General features: G+C 41.5%; 1 long non-coding RNA gene across 1 annotated transcript; it reads right to left on the minus strand.

Annotated features, from left to right (window-relative positions):
• Positions 1 to 4705: 4705 nt before the first annotated feature.
• LOC111948986 (uncharacterized) lies at positions 4706 to 5939 on the minus strand. The gene is made up of 2 exons (XR_002874987.2): positions 5544 to 5939; positions 4706 to 4954 (listed from the first exon to the last, which is right to left on the minus strand). It is a non-coding gene; the product is annotated as an uncharacterized LOC111948986 (long non-coding RNA).
• Positions 5940 to 14363: the final 8424 nt, after the last annotated feature.

A 14363-nucleotide genomic window follows, 5' to 3' on the forward strand; every position in this document is an offset into this window, starting at 1 on the left:
ACCTCTTTTCCACAATCCCCATCACACTGAACTGTTGACCCCAAGTACTTAAACTCCTGCACCTTCTTCACCTCAGCCCCCTGTAACCTAACGCTTCTACCTTGATCCCTCTCGTTCAGACACATGTATTCTGTCTTACTACGACTGACCTTCATACCTCTTCTTTCCAGAGCAAACCTCCACCTCTCTAGCTGTTCCTCCACCTGCTCTCTACTCTCACTGCAAATTACAATGTCATCCGCAAACATCATTGTCCAGGGAGATTCCTGTCTGACCTCGTCTGTCAGCCTGTCCATCAGCATAGCAAACAAAAAAGGACTCAAAGCTGATCCTTGGTGTAGTCCCACCTCCACCTTGAACTCCTCTGTCTGACCTACAGCACATCTCACCACCGTCATACTTCTCTCATACATGTCCTGAACTACTCTGACATACTTCTCTGCCACTCCAGACGACCTCATACAGTACCACAGCTCCTCCCTCGGCACCCTGTCATACGCCTTCTCTAAATCTACGAACACACAATGCAGCTCCTTCTGACCTTCTCTGTACTTTTCCATCAACATTCTCAAAGCAAAAATGGCATCAGTGGTGCTCTTACGGGGCATGAGACCATACTGCTGCTCACAGATCTCCACCTTCTTCCTAAGCCTGGCTAAGCCTTCTTCCTCCTCCTTCCTTTCAACCAAATAATAGTAATGACCATTTTTTTTTCAGTTATTTCAATTGTCCAATTACGTACCAACCCATGAAATGAAGGGATTGTGTTTAAAAAATGCTTTAGTTTTTCACATTTTTATGCAATCTTTTTGTTCAACCCATGGAATAAAAGCTGAAAGTCTGCACTTCAATGGCATCTGCTGCTAATAAAGTTGTTCAAACTGTAGATTCACATTTACTATCATAATACTACGCTTAAAATAGGAATCTTTTTTTTATCCATCATACCTTTAAAGTCGGACGAGGCTGAAGTTGGCGTCTGATTCTTAAGCTTCCACATTATGGGTTAACACAACTACATCACATTTTAATGGTTCCTATATGAAATCTAGTGAACACATAAAATTGAAAGCAGCAACAGATGAAGATGAAGATAAACTTTACCTTCAAAGGTTAAAGTGGAAGATTAAAAAAATGGACACCCACTTAAAGACTCGTAAAGGCTTCTCTCTCGCCTTTTTAGAAACCTGACGTCAGCTGGACTTCTGGGAAATTTCTAGTGTAGTGGATTTTAGAATTGTGGATTCGAACACCCCGACAAAATGACAAAGGCCCTATATAGAGATCTAAGTAGTGAGTAGTGAAGGAATTTGGAAACAACCCATGTTTATATTGACTTGATCTTGCAGTCAGCAGAGTGTGTAGATCTGGGCTGGTCCACCGTGGTCCTCAAGAGCCAAAACTCTGCCTGACTTCCAGTCCTCCCTGACCAGCTTGCTGCTGATTAGCTGACTCAGGTGATTCCACATCCTGATTGACTGAACAAACCTGGTTTAGGTAGTCAGCATCAAGCAGTCCAGAGAGAGCTGAAAACCAGGAAGGGTTAGGGCTCTTGAGGACCAGGGTTGGCCAGCCCTGATCTATATGATGAAATACCGTTTTCCACTGGTGCTGTGGACGTCAGTTCATGGTGTCCGTTTTCGTATGTTGTGGATGAAGAAGCAGAATGATGTTCCTAGAAGTACCTTGTGGGTTATTTTTAGTAAATACTGCAGAGAACCCACTACGTTTGACAAGACGGTCCTGTCAGCCAGCACTTCAGTCGTTGCCGTGAGTTTGACCTGCCATTTCCATCACACGTGTCTGACAGCAGAATGCTGACATTTCTAGAATTACCAACAGCAGATGACATTTCCTTTCCAGGATCTGTGTGGATCCACTAGAGAACAGGAAAAAGAAAATCATTACCACGCTTTTCACAGGGTCCCTCAAATGAAATTGTTTCTCTAGCAGGTCAAGAAAACCTCATTTCTTAGATGCATTGTAACCAGTGATGAGTTTTATTGGGTCCATCCTCTGTGCTCATGCTGAGGAAAGGGTCATTTTTTATGAACGTTTGCCGCCCGGTTGGCCGTAGACTTGCCAACCTCAACAACGTCGCACTGGAATTAGAAGTCAAAAACCATGTTAGCGGTTTCCTGAGGCCTCAGGAGAACGTGTCTGTGTGTGGTGGAGGGATATCGGGAAACGCGAGGAATGTTAACAGACTGTTGGTCTTTATTTGGTCTGGCTCTGGCCCTTATCTGCTTCTGCCAGCGCTGGGCTCGGTTCAGACCAATCACAGTCGCAGCAGAAGCCGCAGTGGGAGCTCTTGTTTTCCTTCCAATGAGAAATCAAGTGTAGACAATAATAATATGTTTAAAGGAATGCAGCGTCAGATAAGATGTTAAGACTTTTACATGCAGATGATGTACGCTCTAGGCAGCAGGGAACGCTCTGAGCGGCCAGGCTTTCTAAAGGATTTCAGTGGATTTGACCAGAAAGCTTCAGACAGTCTTTCCTTTCTACGTCACAGTTCATCTTTCCTGGTTTAGCTGATTCTTTTAGAGCGATTATGCTGTTTTTTTTTAAAAGTGCACCCTGTTCTGTGTCCTGATTGGCTGGAGACCTGGTCAGTTAATCTCCTCCATGTCTCCTGTACAGAAACACGGATCTCACCAGATCAGAAATCTGTGATCGATCAGATTTTTGTTTTCATTCTAAGATCCTGGACCTAATTTCTATGAAGGCTTGAGAATTTAAACAAGAGAAAAGGTGAAAATATTCATGTCTGTGTGAGAAAAATGTAGAAAGTGAACAGTGAGGAGTTTTACTGCCATAAACGTCTGTAATCAGACTCCGTGGATTTCACCGATCACGGGTTATTTTTAGAACGTAACTCCTGTAATAAACGAGGGAACTCTGTACTGGTACAAAGGTAACGCAAATATATGTATAGCTGCAGCAGAAGACATAGACATTAGCTTTTCATTATTACTGGATGAGAAACAGACGTGCAGGACAGTTTCAGTCTCAGTTTCAGTGCAAACTGTGAGACGTGTGAGGAGCCGTATCTTCAAAGTCTCAGTGGGAAAATGGCGGTAGAGGATCCACGATGTATTGGTTTTTTAATGAATCAGTATATTTTTTCTCAGAGAGAGTTATTTGGTGATTTTTTATTTCATAAATAGTGTTATTTATTTTATTAAAAGGATCATGAATTAGTAAAACTTTATCATAGGGCTTTACAATAAAAGAAAGATAAAAGAAGTTTAAAGAAAAGGAGTTTTTGTGTTATTCACAAGAAAAAGTTTGGGGACTCCGCTCTAGCATCAGTGGTGTTTGAAGATCTGTTGTTTTTCATTCTTCCCATCATTCAAAAACCACCTGAACGCAGCATTTCTCCCAGTTTTAAACGAGGTACATCAAGCCGTTGGTGCAATTGGCTCTAAAATGAGAACAAAAGTTTTTAAAATATAATTTTCAATCCAAATGTTTTCCTCCAGATTCCATGTTATGTCTTTCTTACTCCACGCATCTGCCAGTGTTCCGGCCCTTCAATCCAATTTTATAACCCTATGTGGCCCGCCAGTCAAATTAATTGCCCACCCCTGGTCTAAACGTTGTATAGCTCGTGTCCCACAGCCTACGGGGACATTGTGCACGTATTGTGTGGATGAAAATGGTCATACGTGAATAAATGTGAAATAATTTAGAAGAGTTTTCAAAATCAGACCTTTTTATTGTCAGCAGTGCACAAGAAAATTGTTTTCCAGCAGCTCTTTTCATAAAATATTAAATCCTTTTCCCCAATGTATCACGGATGAACCACGTTAAAAACACAGAAGTACAAATAAACCATGAATAAACCAAGAACACGTAAACCAGAGTATAATATGAACCGTGCGCGATTCAATTACGTAATTTGGATGTGATATATGCGCCGTATATGTGATACAAAAGACATGCATCAGGGGTTATATGCGTACATCCATTAGAAATACGTGGAACACAATTGTGTAAGATTTACATAATAATTATGAATAAACTATGATAATTACGCATAAACTGCATAATTCTTAATTCACGTAAAGACCCGTCAGCTAAAACACTCGACGGACATCTGTGTGCATCAATGAACGACGAACGCAAGAAACATACATGACATATGTCACTCATGTATAAAGAAAGACCCAACTTTTAATGGCTGTGACACGGCCTTTAAGTGAGCGTTCCGGCTCCTCACGGACCGTGCACAAACGCCACACGCACACAAACTACACTCTGATTATCCAATTTCCTCATTTCTAACAGTCAGGTTGTGGCGAGGAGAGTGCACAAGCCACGTGACCAACACTAACAGCTCCTTGTACAGTCTGCAGGATTGGGGGGGGGGGGGGGGGTGAATTAAAAATCTCTACCACACCTACACCCGTCATCTACTTCCCTCTTACTTTTAGGTCCACGTTGCCTCATTTTTAATATGCATTCTCTTGAGTCAAACTTCTCAGTTGTCTGTTATTTCACTAACTATTGTCTGTTGTCCTCTAATAAGCAGAAAGGCTAACAGTTCAAATTCACTTAAAACCTGCAAAACACTTTTGTTTTTAAGTCATTTCTTCTCGTTTTCACAGAAGTGTAACGCTTCTCAGGTTATGGGACTAGACGCAATAATCAGAATTCGTCTCAGGGAGCCCAAAGTATGTAAATGAAAACAAGACAGCGATGAAAGTAAAAGGCAATCGATTGTATTAACAGAAAATAGACATTTAAACAATACAAAAGAACAACAACAAAAGGAACCGGGATATGGGTCTGAGTCCTATTGAGAGGTTTCCAAAAGTCTATTGGTTGGGATGTAGTTGAGGTTTGCTGCAGGTGAGGAGTTGTTATTGAGGGTGGAAGTATCAGGATCTCAGATTTGGGTAGCTCGCCATCAAGTTGTAGATCAAAGAATACATAACAAAAACCTGACCTAGAAAGGGTCAGAAAAAACAAATCAAGAATTGAACAAAAACAAGCCACAGTCATTTCACTGGGTATACTGATAGGTCAGATTAATCATCATTGTAGAAAGTAAAAACAAGAGAAACAATATTCTTATCAAAAAATCAAATAACCGTTTCAAATAGAATTCAAAGTGTGTACACAAGTCAAACAATTCCATATCAAGGTTCAAGGTAAGTGGATAAAAGTTTTAAATCAAAAATGTACTCTGAAGTTACCAATTAATTTTATCCCATTATTAATCAAAGTAGAATAATTTTAAACAAATTAAGCTTTCAAATTTCAAATGTTGCGCAACATGGTTTTTCATTCCATTATCTAATTCAAAGACAGTGGCCATTTTGGCATCATGGAAATAAAAGTAACAGTTCAAAGTGTTCAATTAACACAAAAGGAGGAAAGCGACTTAACAAAATTGCTTCGGCTTGAATTCAAAAACAAACCAAACAAGAACCATTAAATAAAACAAAGTCTCAAAGGTGAGGCAGCATTAGCTTAGCTCTGTGACTATGATAAAGCTTTTTTCTGGTTTCGGTGTCGCGACCGCAAAAACTCACCAATGAGCAGGTCTCTTTGGGGTTAGTTAGTGTCCAAAGGTAAATGCTGAGGTGTCCAAATATGTTCGTTTTTGTTCGTATTATTCGTAATATGTTTTAGGCGTCCTGGTGTGGCCACAGCAGCAGCAACAGCTGAGAGCAAGAAGCAGCCAACAGGAAGCAGGAAACAGGAAGCAGGAAGTAGCAAGCAGCAAGCAGGAAGTGCACCAGCTGACCAAGAACTTATATACACACCAGGCCTCTCACAATAAGGGCGGGGCCAGGTGCTCACAGTTAGTCTGATGGCTTGTCTGATGCCAAGGGGTTACAGAAGCATCACAGTCGTTTTCACTGCTTTTCCCTTCAGACTCCATCAGATGACATCATCGCAGCGCCCAGCCTAATCTGCCTGTGGGTGAGCAGCAGCAGCAGCGATGGCGGCTGCGTTGCGTGACGTTGCCCGGGATCCGTGCCTGCGAGGCCACAGCGGTGTTTGTGGAGCCGGCCTGGAGATTAGGACGACTGCATGCTCCCTCTCTGGGTTTGCACTCGCAGGCCCGCCCTTAACGCTCACCACTCCCCCCGTTTTCTGCTCGTGGGCTCTCCTTATCAAAGGCCTGGAGACTGCAGAAGTGACACTATCTGCAGTTGTGGGGAGGTTGTGTGTGTGTGTGTCTTTGTGTGTGAAAGGGAGATTCAGCTGTGAGCGGCAGACATGAAAAGGGTCATGGAGTCAGATATGGCTGTCGCCAGCACCGTCATGCCTTGGAAACTCCTCCACAGCACGGCATGATGGGAGTTCAGCTGCAGCACAACGTTCTGCATGAAAGCTGTTCACAGATGTTTAAAATGCCGGGTTTACACTCAGACTGGTCTCTAAAAGACACAAACGTTCCTCCTGATGAATGTTGGATGAAGCAAAGGTCTAGGTCATCTGTGTTTGGAGAATCCGATGCGGTTCTGCTCACATACAGAAGAAGAACAGCATGTGCGTCTTGTGGGTGTTCGATAAGAGGCACTAGAGCGGCGCCATGCCGGTCGTCTTCCCAGCTGCGGTTCCCGTGTTCCCATGCTGTCTGCTTCTGTTAACGAGTGCATGTGGGTGTGTCCTCACCTTCGTCCTTTATGTTAATATTCATTCATCTTAACCCGTCAACAATCAGTGGTGACGTAGAAATCCATGGGGTTACAGGAAAATCATAATTTCATTTAAAAAAAAAAACTTTGTAAAAAGTTTTTTTTACATTTATAGTAAAAAAAAGAGTTTCCAATAATGAACCCCATAAATAAAATTTCCTGCAGATATACTTTCCCATTTTTGTAATTTTCAGCAAAATATTGTGAATATTGTTGAAATGTGTTGCTGTCTGATCTTTTTTCAAAGTCTTTTAGTTATGATTATGACGTTTTTAGCCAAATTCTAAAAATCTGATATTTTCAAGGACAAAGTTTCTGCAGAGCGACAGGAGTTCATTAGAAATTCAGTTGTGGGTGGGACTGGTGGTGCAAAGAAACTCCGCCCCCATTCCCCTCCTTGTTGCTGAGAGCTCGGAGCAGGGAGCCTTTTTTAAAAATCAGCTTCTTATTCACGACGATTTAATTAAAGAAATACTAAGAGATGTCATTTTAAGCTTAATTTTCTTATCATAGAGTGTGTCCTCTATCACAAGAAACATGTGAAAAACACCATTTGGGTGTTAAACTTTACAATCTAGCATTATAATTGATGATTTGGAATTTAAAATTCAGGATAAAAACACATAAAAGATGAGTTTAAATTCAAAGAGTCAAGGTTTGGAAAAATGTAAAACAATCAGCTAAAGAAACGTTGTTAGACAAGAGCTGCTACAAAAAGAAAAAATCAGTGAATATGTTGCTTAATTTCAAATTTACCCAAATCTAGAGATATGACACTGCCTTTTCTATTGTCTATATTCTATATAGACACTAAATATTTATTATTAGCTTTTTTCACTCTTGTGTAAAAGGGGCAGGCATTTTTTTCTACTTTCTCTTACCTTTCAATTCCCAGGCTTAAGATATTGGGTAAAATCTCCTGTTTTTGTTGATTTATGGAAATGTACACAACCAAATAAAGGTGTTGTTTAAATCAGTCTGAGCTCAAACTGGTAGAAAATATAAGGCAATTCTTAGGTTAGCCTGAACGCGTGCAAACTGGGGCGTCCGTGAGAAAAGTTTAACAAACAGTGGCAAAGCTGAACGGCGTAAATAACTGGATCAGGGACGTCCTGCTAAGACCCATATATCAACAGGTGCAGGTGCATATCATGATCAGTAGTAAACATCTACAGTGTATGATTATTACATGTGTGATCAAATGTCCTCATTGAAGATAAATGTTTTTCAAAGGCGAGGTAGTCAGGGCTCCTCTTTACTGACTTCCATTATGTAAAAAATAAATTCAAACGTGGGCACATTTCAAAAATTTTGTGAAGATTTTGAAATATTTGTAAAGATGTTGAACAATGCAACAGTTCAACCTTCTTGAATCCTGATGTTACAGTAGTGAAAAGTCTTTTGTCTTTCATTTCTGATGACAAACGTTGCAAAATTTCGCTAAATTCCTGAGCAACTAAAAGTTGTCGAAAAGATTGTAGAAAAACAAAAAACAGTAACGTACTTTGTGAGCTGAAGGTTTGGATCCCTAATTGATGAGTTTGATCAAACGTAAGCTCAGAGTTTCATTGATTTAATAAGCTTTAGAAAATGCAGCAGAAGGCTGGTATGTGGCCTCAAACATCGTCTCGGTTTGATGAAGGTCACTTTGGGAAATACTTCTGAGAGCAGCACAGATAATCTGCTGCCATCTCATCCGGAGGTCAATGATCCAAATATTCTTTAGCACTTCTTCTGAAATGATTGTTTCCATCTAGTTTTCATGGGTTTGGGTTTATAATCAAGAAATAAACAAATGACAATCTGTTACTTTTCTTGGGGTTTTCGTTCATCGTCTCTAGAGAGAGCCATTGTGACTCTGCTATTAGTTCAATCTAATCTGTGTTTGACTTTGTGTGTGTGTGTTGGTTTTATCCCATTGTGAGGACAACAATCTGTTTACACAGTCACGGAATGGGGACCAATTTCGGAGTGGGGATCAAAATCCTGGTCCTTATTAAGATAACCAAAATGGCTTAAAAAGCATATTTTAAGGTTCCTGTGGAATTTTAAACAAATATCAGTGACTTTTCTTGGCGTTTTTGTTGTGCTCGTTGTCTCCAGAGAGAGCCATTGTGATTCTGTTATTAGTTCCATCTAATCTGTGTTTGACTTTGTGTTTGTGTGTGTGTGTGTGTGTGTGTGGGGTGTGTGTGTGTGTGTGTGTGTGTGTGTGTGTGAGTGTGTGGCTTGGAGGACATTGTGCTGAGCTTGGGTCTTCAGCGGCCTCTTTCTCCATTAATGCTCCATTAGCCAAATTAGAGGCCTAATTGGTGAGGCGAGGAGAGCCCTGTGCTATAGAGGCAAGTTGTGTTTGTGTCTCAGTCTGTGTGTGTGTGTCTCATTTACTGTAAACATTTAAAGAGACATTTCATTTCGGTCAGAGGCTTGTTATCAGACGCGTCCGTGAAAGGAGAAAAGTGCCACATGGGCGGAGGACCGTGGAGCCCTTAGCTCGGGTATCAGACGGGTCGCGGCCCAGAGGACGATTGCAGATGCTGGCGGTCCGGCCCTGAGCCTCTGAAGAGCTGCCAGCTGCCAATTTGATTAGCAGCTTATTAGCTAATTAGCTGGCTACTTAGTGAGCTTGCTGCCCTTAAGGTCTGCGGCTGGAGGAACATGGAGGAGACACAAGGTGGGTGTGCAGGTGATCACACTGAACTTACGTCACACAGTATACTGTATATATAAACTGACAATATTCTATTTGTTTTATATAGATTGGTCCTTCCCACAATGACTGAGATCCATCAATCATCATTTATATAAAAAATGTATATTTATTCTAATTTATTCTGCTTGTAACAATTTTGCACTTTTATTAAATAGATCTTGTTTTCATGACGGATGCTCTTTTCATTTAGTTGCATGTATATTTTTAAACTACCAAGTAAAAAAAACTATGTAAAAATTGTTCAGAAATGTCCTTGTTTTTTTAACATTTACAGTAAAACAACAGAGTTTCCAAGATGAATCCCATAAATACGATTTCCTGCAGATATACTTTCACATTTTTTAAATTTCAGCAAAATATTGTGAATATTGCTAAAACATGTTGCTGCCTTATTAATAAAAAGTGGAACCAATATATCTAGATGCTGTTTAAGCTCCAAATTAACTCATATCAGTACGACTCACAGCTCATCAAGTGGCTAGGTATAAATCTGCCCTAATTACTGAGGGCATGCCAAATTTGAAGTCGCCTTCTGATCATCTTCTGATCTGTTTTCAAAGATTTTTATAGTGATTATGACGTTTTTAGCCAAATCCTAAAAAGGGCATTCTTTCCTATTTTTTAACTACTGACTGTTGCCGATATTATTTCCGATTTGGTCATGAATTAATTTGTGTTACAGTCTTTGATTTTAAAGAATGAATTATTATTTTTTTTGCAAATAAAATGTGTGGATTTTATGGATTTTTGCCTTAGAGTGGCGAGCTTGCAAACATGTTGTTCCACTATTGCTCTACCACTTTTTAATGGAATACTGTAAATGTTAAATATACATGATTCTTTGGATCAGGCTCAGTGAAATTATGTGACATGCGGTATGACCAAAATTAGGAATGGGGGCATGATTTACAAAATAACCTTTGTTGCCAAGGAAACCCAACAGTTTACTTTTGCAGATTCTTGTAAAATTCACATCGACCTATCTGTCACGAAACCAAAAAGTAAAATGGTTGCTATGGAAATAAAAACAACAGAAAGTCTTCACTTAAATAAAAAAAATAGTGGATTACTTTCTTCAATTTGTCACATGCAGCTCTAACTAGGGGGGCATGAGAATGCACAGTGAGGGTGGGGCAAAGGGGTGCAGGTAGGACCCACATACAATGCAGCGCCCCTTAATTTGACCTTTTAACCCCATTTCATCCTTCTGTTCCAGAAACTTGCATTGAAACCAGAGGAGTCCCTGCCTTTCCAATAGTCGCCCTTCGTCTTTGGAACGCCCCTCCTTTGTCATTAAGACATATTGAATTCGTAAAGTCAAGACATTTAAATTTCAAGAGTTTTTTATTTTTATTTAAACAGTCTCTTCCTGTTTCTACATCCTGTTTTGTCCCATGGATGAGAATATTGTTCTTATTTTCGGTTTTTGTGCCCTCTTTTACTTTTGGGCAACTCTTTTATCTGAGAAAGGTGCTGCAGAAATAAACATTCAGTGTTCATTTTTGGATCATAAATGAAGGTACTAGAGGGCAAAACGATGTTGTAACGGTGAATTCTGCAGAAAGCTGCTTTCTTCTCTTTAACGCCTCAGAGGAAGGCCTCATTTCGGTTGACCGAGAACAAGTTTTCTCCCAGCGTGTAAAAATAGCCGCTGTGAAGGAGTATGCGGCTTCGGCGACATCTCTGTCCTCGCCGCAGATTCAACGTATTTGGTTTAAAAGAAAACGCTGCAGCATCCAGGTTTTGTGCTGCAGGAGGGGCTGTGAGGCCGACAGACGTGCGTGTTCCCGCCGTGGGGGGGTATGATGAGGCGGAAAACAGATTTTTTCACAGTTAAGGTGAAAATCCAAACCGTTTGTTGTTATTTGCTCATCATCAACAGAATCTAACTATTGAAAAGGTCAAAAAGGATTCAGGGTTTTTCATACCAAACTCCACACTTGACAGATGATTACGATCGCGCAGGTGGAGACATGTCACTCTGCATGCTGAAGAAGAGTCTGATCAATAGTTTGAAAGGATTTCATCCCTGGAGGACAGAGATAATCCATGAGCACATGATATTGATGCGACAACAGGCATGTTAAAGACGTGGATCAGAAAAATAGCATGGATTTGTTTTGACTTGTTAAGGGAGCAGCAATAAAGGTCGTCTGCATTTGAAGCAGAAAAAAAGCTTCATGGACTAAAACAGATGTGGATTTTGGAATCCTAGCGGGACGTTTTCCTCTGGGCTGCCCTTGATTTACACCGTCATCCCAGGAAACGCTGTGGATTTCTAGAAGAACGGAACAACGGCGGGTAACTGGGTTACCACGCCTGCAATGTCTGAGTAATAGGAGTTGTCCTGCAGGAGGGCACATAGACGGGGTCCAGAGGAGGGTTTTTCAGCAGAGCAGGCAGTGAGGGAGATTCAGAGGCCTCTCCACTTCAATCCTAGTAAACGCAGACAAACAGGATTAAGGTGGAGGTAGCGGCATGGGGAGAGGGCGAGCTTGCCTCTCGACTTTCAACAGCTTTGAGGGGATGCTGCCAAAGCGCTCAGGAAGAATGGTCAACCACGTTCATTCCTTTAGCTGGACTGTCGGCCGGACGGCTGCACTTAACTCTTATTGGAGCTGAGGCAGAAGACGGAGGTTTTACCCCGCCGCTGCTCACGCACCTGAATGTTCGATCGCATTCGGTGACGTTAAAAAGGCCTCTGAAAGTCAAATGAGAAGAAAATGTGACTGTGAGGGGGGGGGCTTTTAGTGCGGGGTGGCATTACATTTTTAAGCCACTTCCCTTTCACTCAATATCCTTTGATGAACCTCATCTGCCATTTTAGCCACAGGAGGGAAGTTTGCCGTGAGGGAGAAAGTTTTCCGACGAGGATTACTGCTAATCTCAAACGTTTAAGGATTTTGACGTTTTTCTTGTCGTCATTTTTTTTTTTAGAAACTACATAAAAAGGTTTAGAATATTCAAAAATGTGAGCCAAAATGGATCTGAGGAAGCAATCCATTTAAGTCAAAAGACGAGGCTCTGTTGGGCAGTTGGTGACATGAGGTCAAGGATTTACTTTGCTGCCAATAAGAGTCTCTCAGGTGAGCTCTCATCTGTCAATGTGGACCACGTCAAATCTCTGTACTCCCCAGGTACGACCAAATGATCCGTGCTAAGTCTGATTTGCTTCGGCAGACCAGAGCTGGTGTCAGTGTGACGTCTAAACATGACAAGTGAAAACATGGTCGCCAAAGCTACACACTCACACAGACGCAAAAAAAAAAAAAAAGCACTGTTCAGTACTATAAATCCTCAATTCAAGGAGGGGCCCAGTAGTACTCAAAAAAATAAACAAATACACACTAAAGAAAAGAACAAGATAGCATAAAGTGGCATAATATATGCATGTAAATTTAATTAATGTTAAACTCCAATAAGTTTCTGTGGGGAAAATAACACAAATAAACATGGAGGAAGATTTTTGGAACCAGGCTGTGCGTCCCCATACCCCAGGAGTAAAAGTTTGACCCGCCAAGCGGAATGTGGAAAAAATCGGGTTTTCAGATTCGGACGTCACTACCGCTTGATGACATCCTCAATCATGGCCGGTCAGCTATGTTAGCGCGTAGCTGCCAGTGCTCGGAAAATACATAACAACATTGGTTTTATAACTTTAAAAAGTCACGCAAAAACTAAAACCAAATACATACATTTAATCCTGAAGCCTTTCAGAGTAAACTATACACATATGCAGGATATGGTCATGAATTACCATACACAAGTGTGATTCAGCACTCCAGAGAAGGCGTCTCCACTGCTCATGGCTGAGTTGCTGTTGTTCCCAAACTCTTCTATTTCGTTCTGATGGGGCTGACAGTTGACTGTTGAATATTAAGGAGCCAGGAAATGTCACCACTGGATTTGTTGTACAGGTGGCGTCCTATGACAGTTCCACGCTGGAATTCACTGCTCTCCTGAGAGTGGCCCATTCTTTCCCAAACGCTTGTAAAAACAGTCAACATGTCTGAGTGCTTGATATTCCACACCTGTTGCCAGGCCAGGTGATGAGAGCACCTGAATCTGATCATTTGGATGGGTGAGCCAATACTTTTGGTAGTATGGTGAATGTGTGCGCTCCTTGCTGCAGCCCTGCTGTTAGAAATGAGGAAATTGGCCAATAAGAGGGTACTTTGTGGTGACATCCTAAAGGCGCCCTAAGCCCACTTACATGCAACGTGCACACCACATGCATACTAGACTAGACTGTGGCGTAAGGACACGGGGATCCATACAACAGAATCACCTGTACGTCATAAGTGCATGAAACTTCAACTATCCTTACAAATAATTTACAAAATGCTAGCACAACGTTCCACGTTCCATTTTTATTACTTCCAATGAACTCCAAGACACACCTACACTCCGTTCAAGATGCAGCTCTCTATGACCCTCCATGGACCGAGACCATCAAAAATACCTGGACAACCCCCGCATTGGTGCATGTGACTATAACTTAGGGTCTAGTTGCCCCGAAGAACAGAATCCTTTGATCTTATTGAGATGCTTTTTAAATTGCTGGGCTTGCATTCATGTGCCTCTGAGGTTCAGTAATAGCAGCATTTCACTCCAGGGGCTTGTAATTGAATAACTTTCTACCTATAAAAGCAATTGTACAGTTATTATCTTCTTAAGGCCCCATTTGTGTGGAGTGGCACTTAGGAGCAGGATAGTCAGAGGGACTAATCTCATATTTGGAGTTCTTAGTCATCAGAATCGCCCCTGACGAGCAATGTCATTGCTGCTGCCGGCCATTACAGCCAGCGTGATGATGATGGGGTCGCTGTGACCCCCTGACTGATGAGCAGAGTGTGTGTTGCCTTATTGGCAGGCGCCTGCTCATCAATGAGGTCACTATCGAGTGTGTGCACAGCCGTGCTGTCAGTGTGTGAGGGTGTTTCACACATTCTCGGCATTTGCAGGGGGGAACCGTGGAGATGTTTGAGGGA

The sequence above is a fragment of the Oryzias latipes genome, chromosome 16 (assembly GCF_053564925.1).
Source record: "Oryzias latipes strain Hd-rR chromosome 16, Olatipes_Hd-rR_3.1".
Classification (NCBI taxonomy): domain Eukaryota; kingdom Metazoa; phylum Chordata; class Actinopteri; order Beloniformes; family Adrianichthyidae; genus Oryzias; species Oryzias latipes.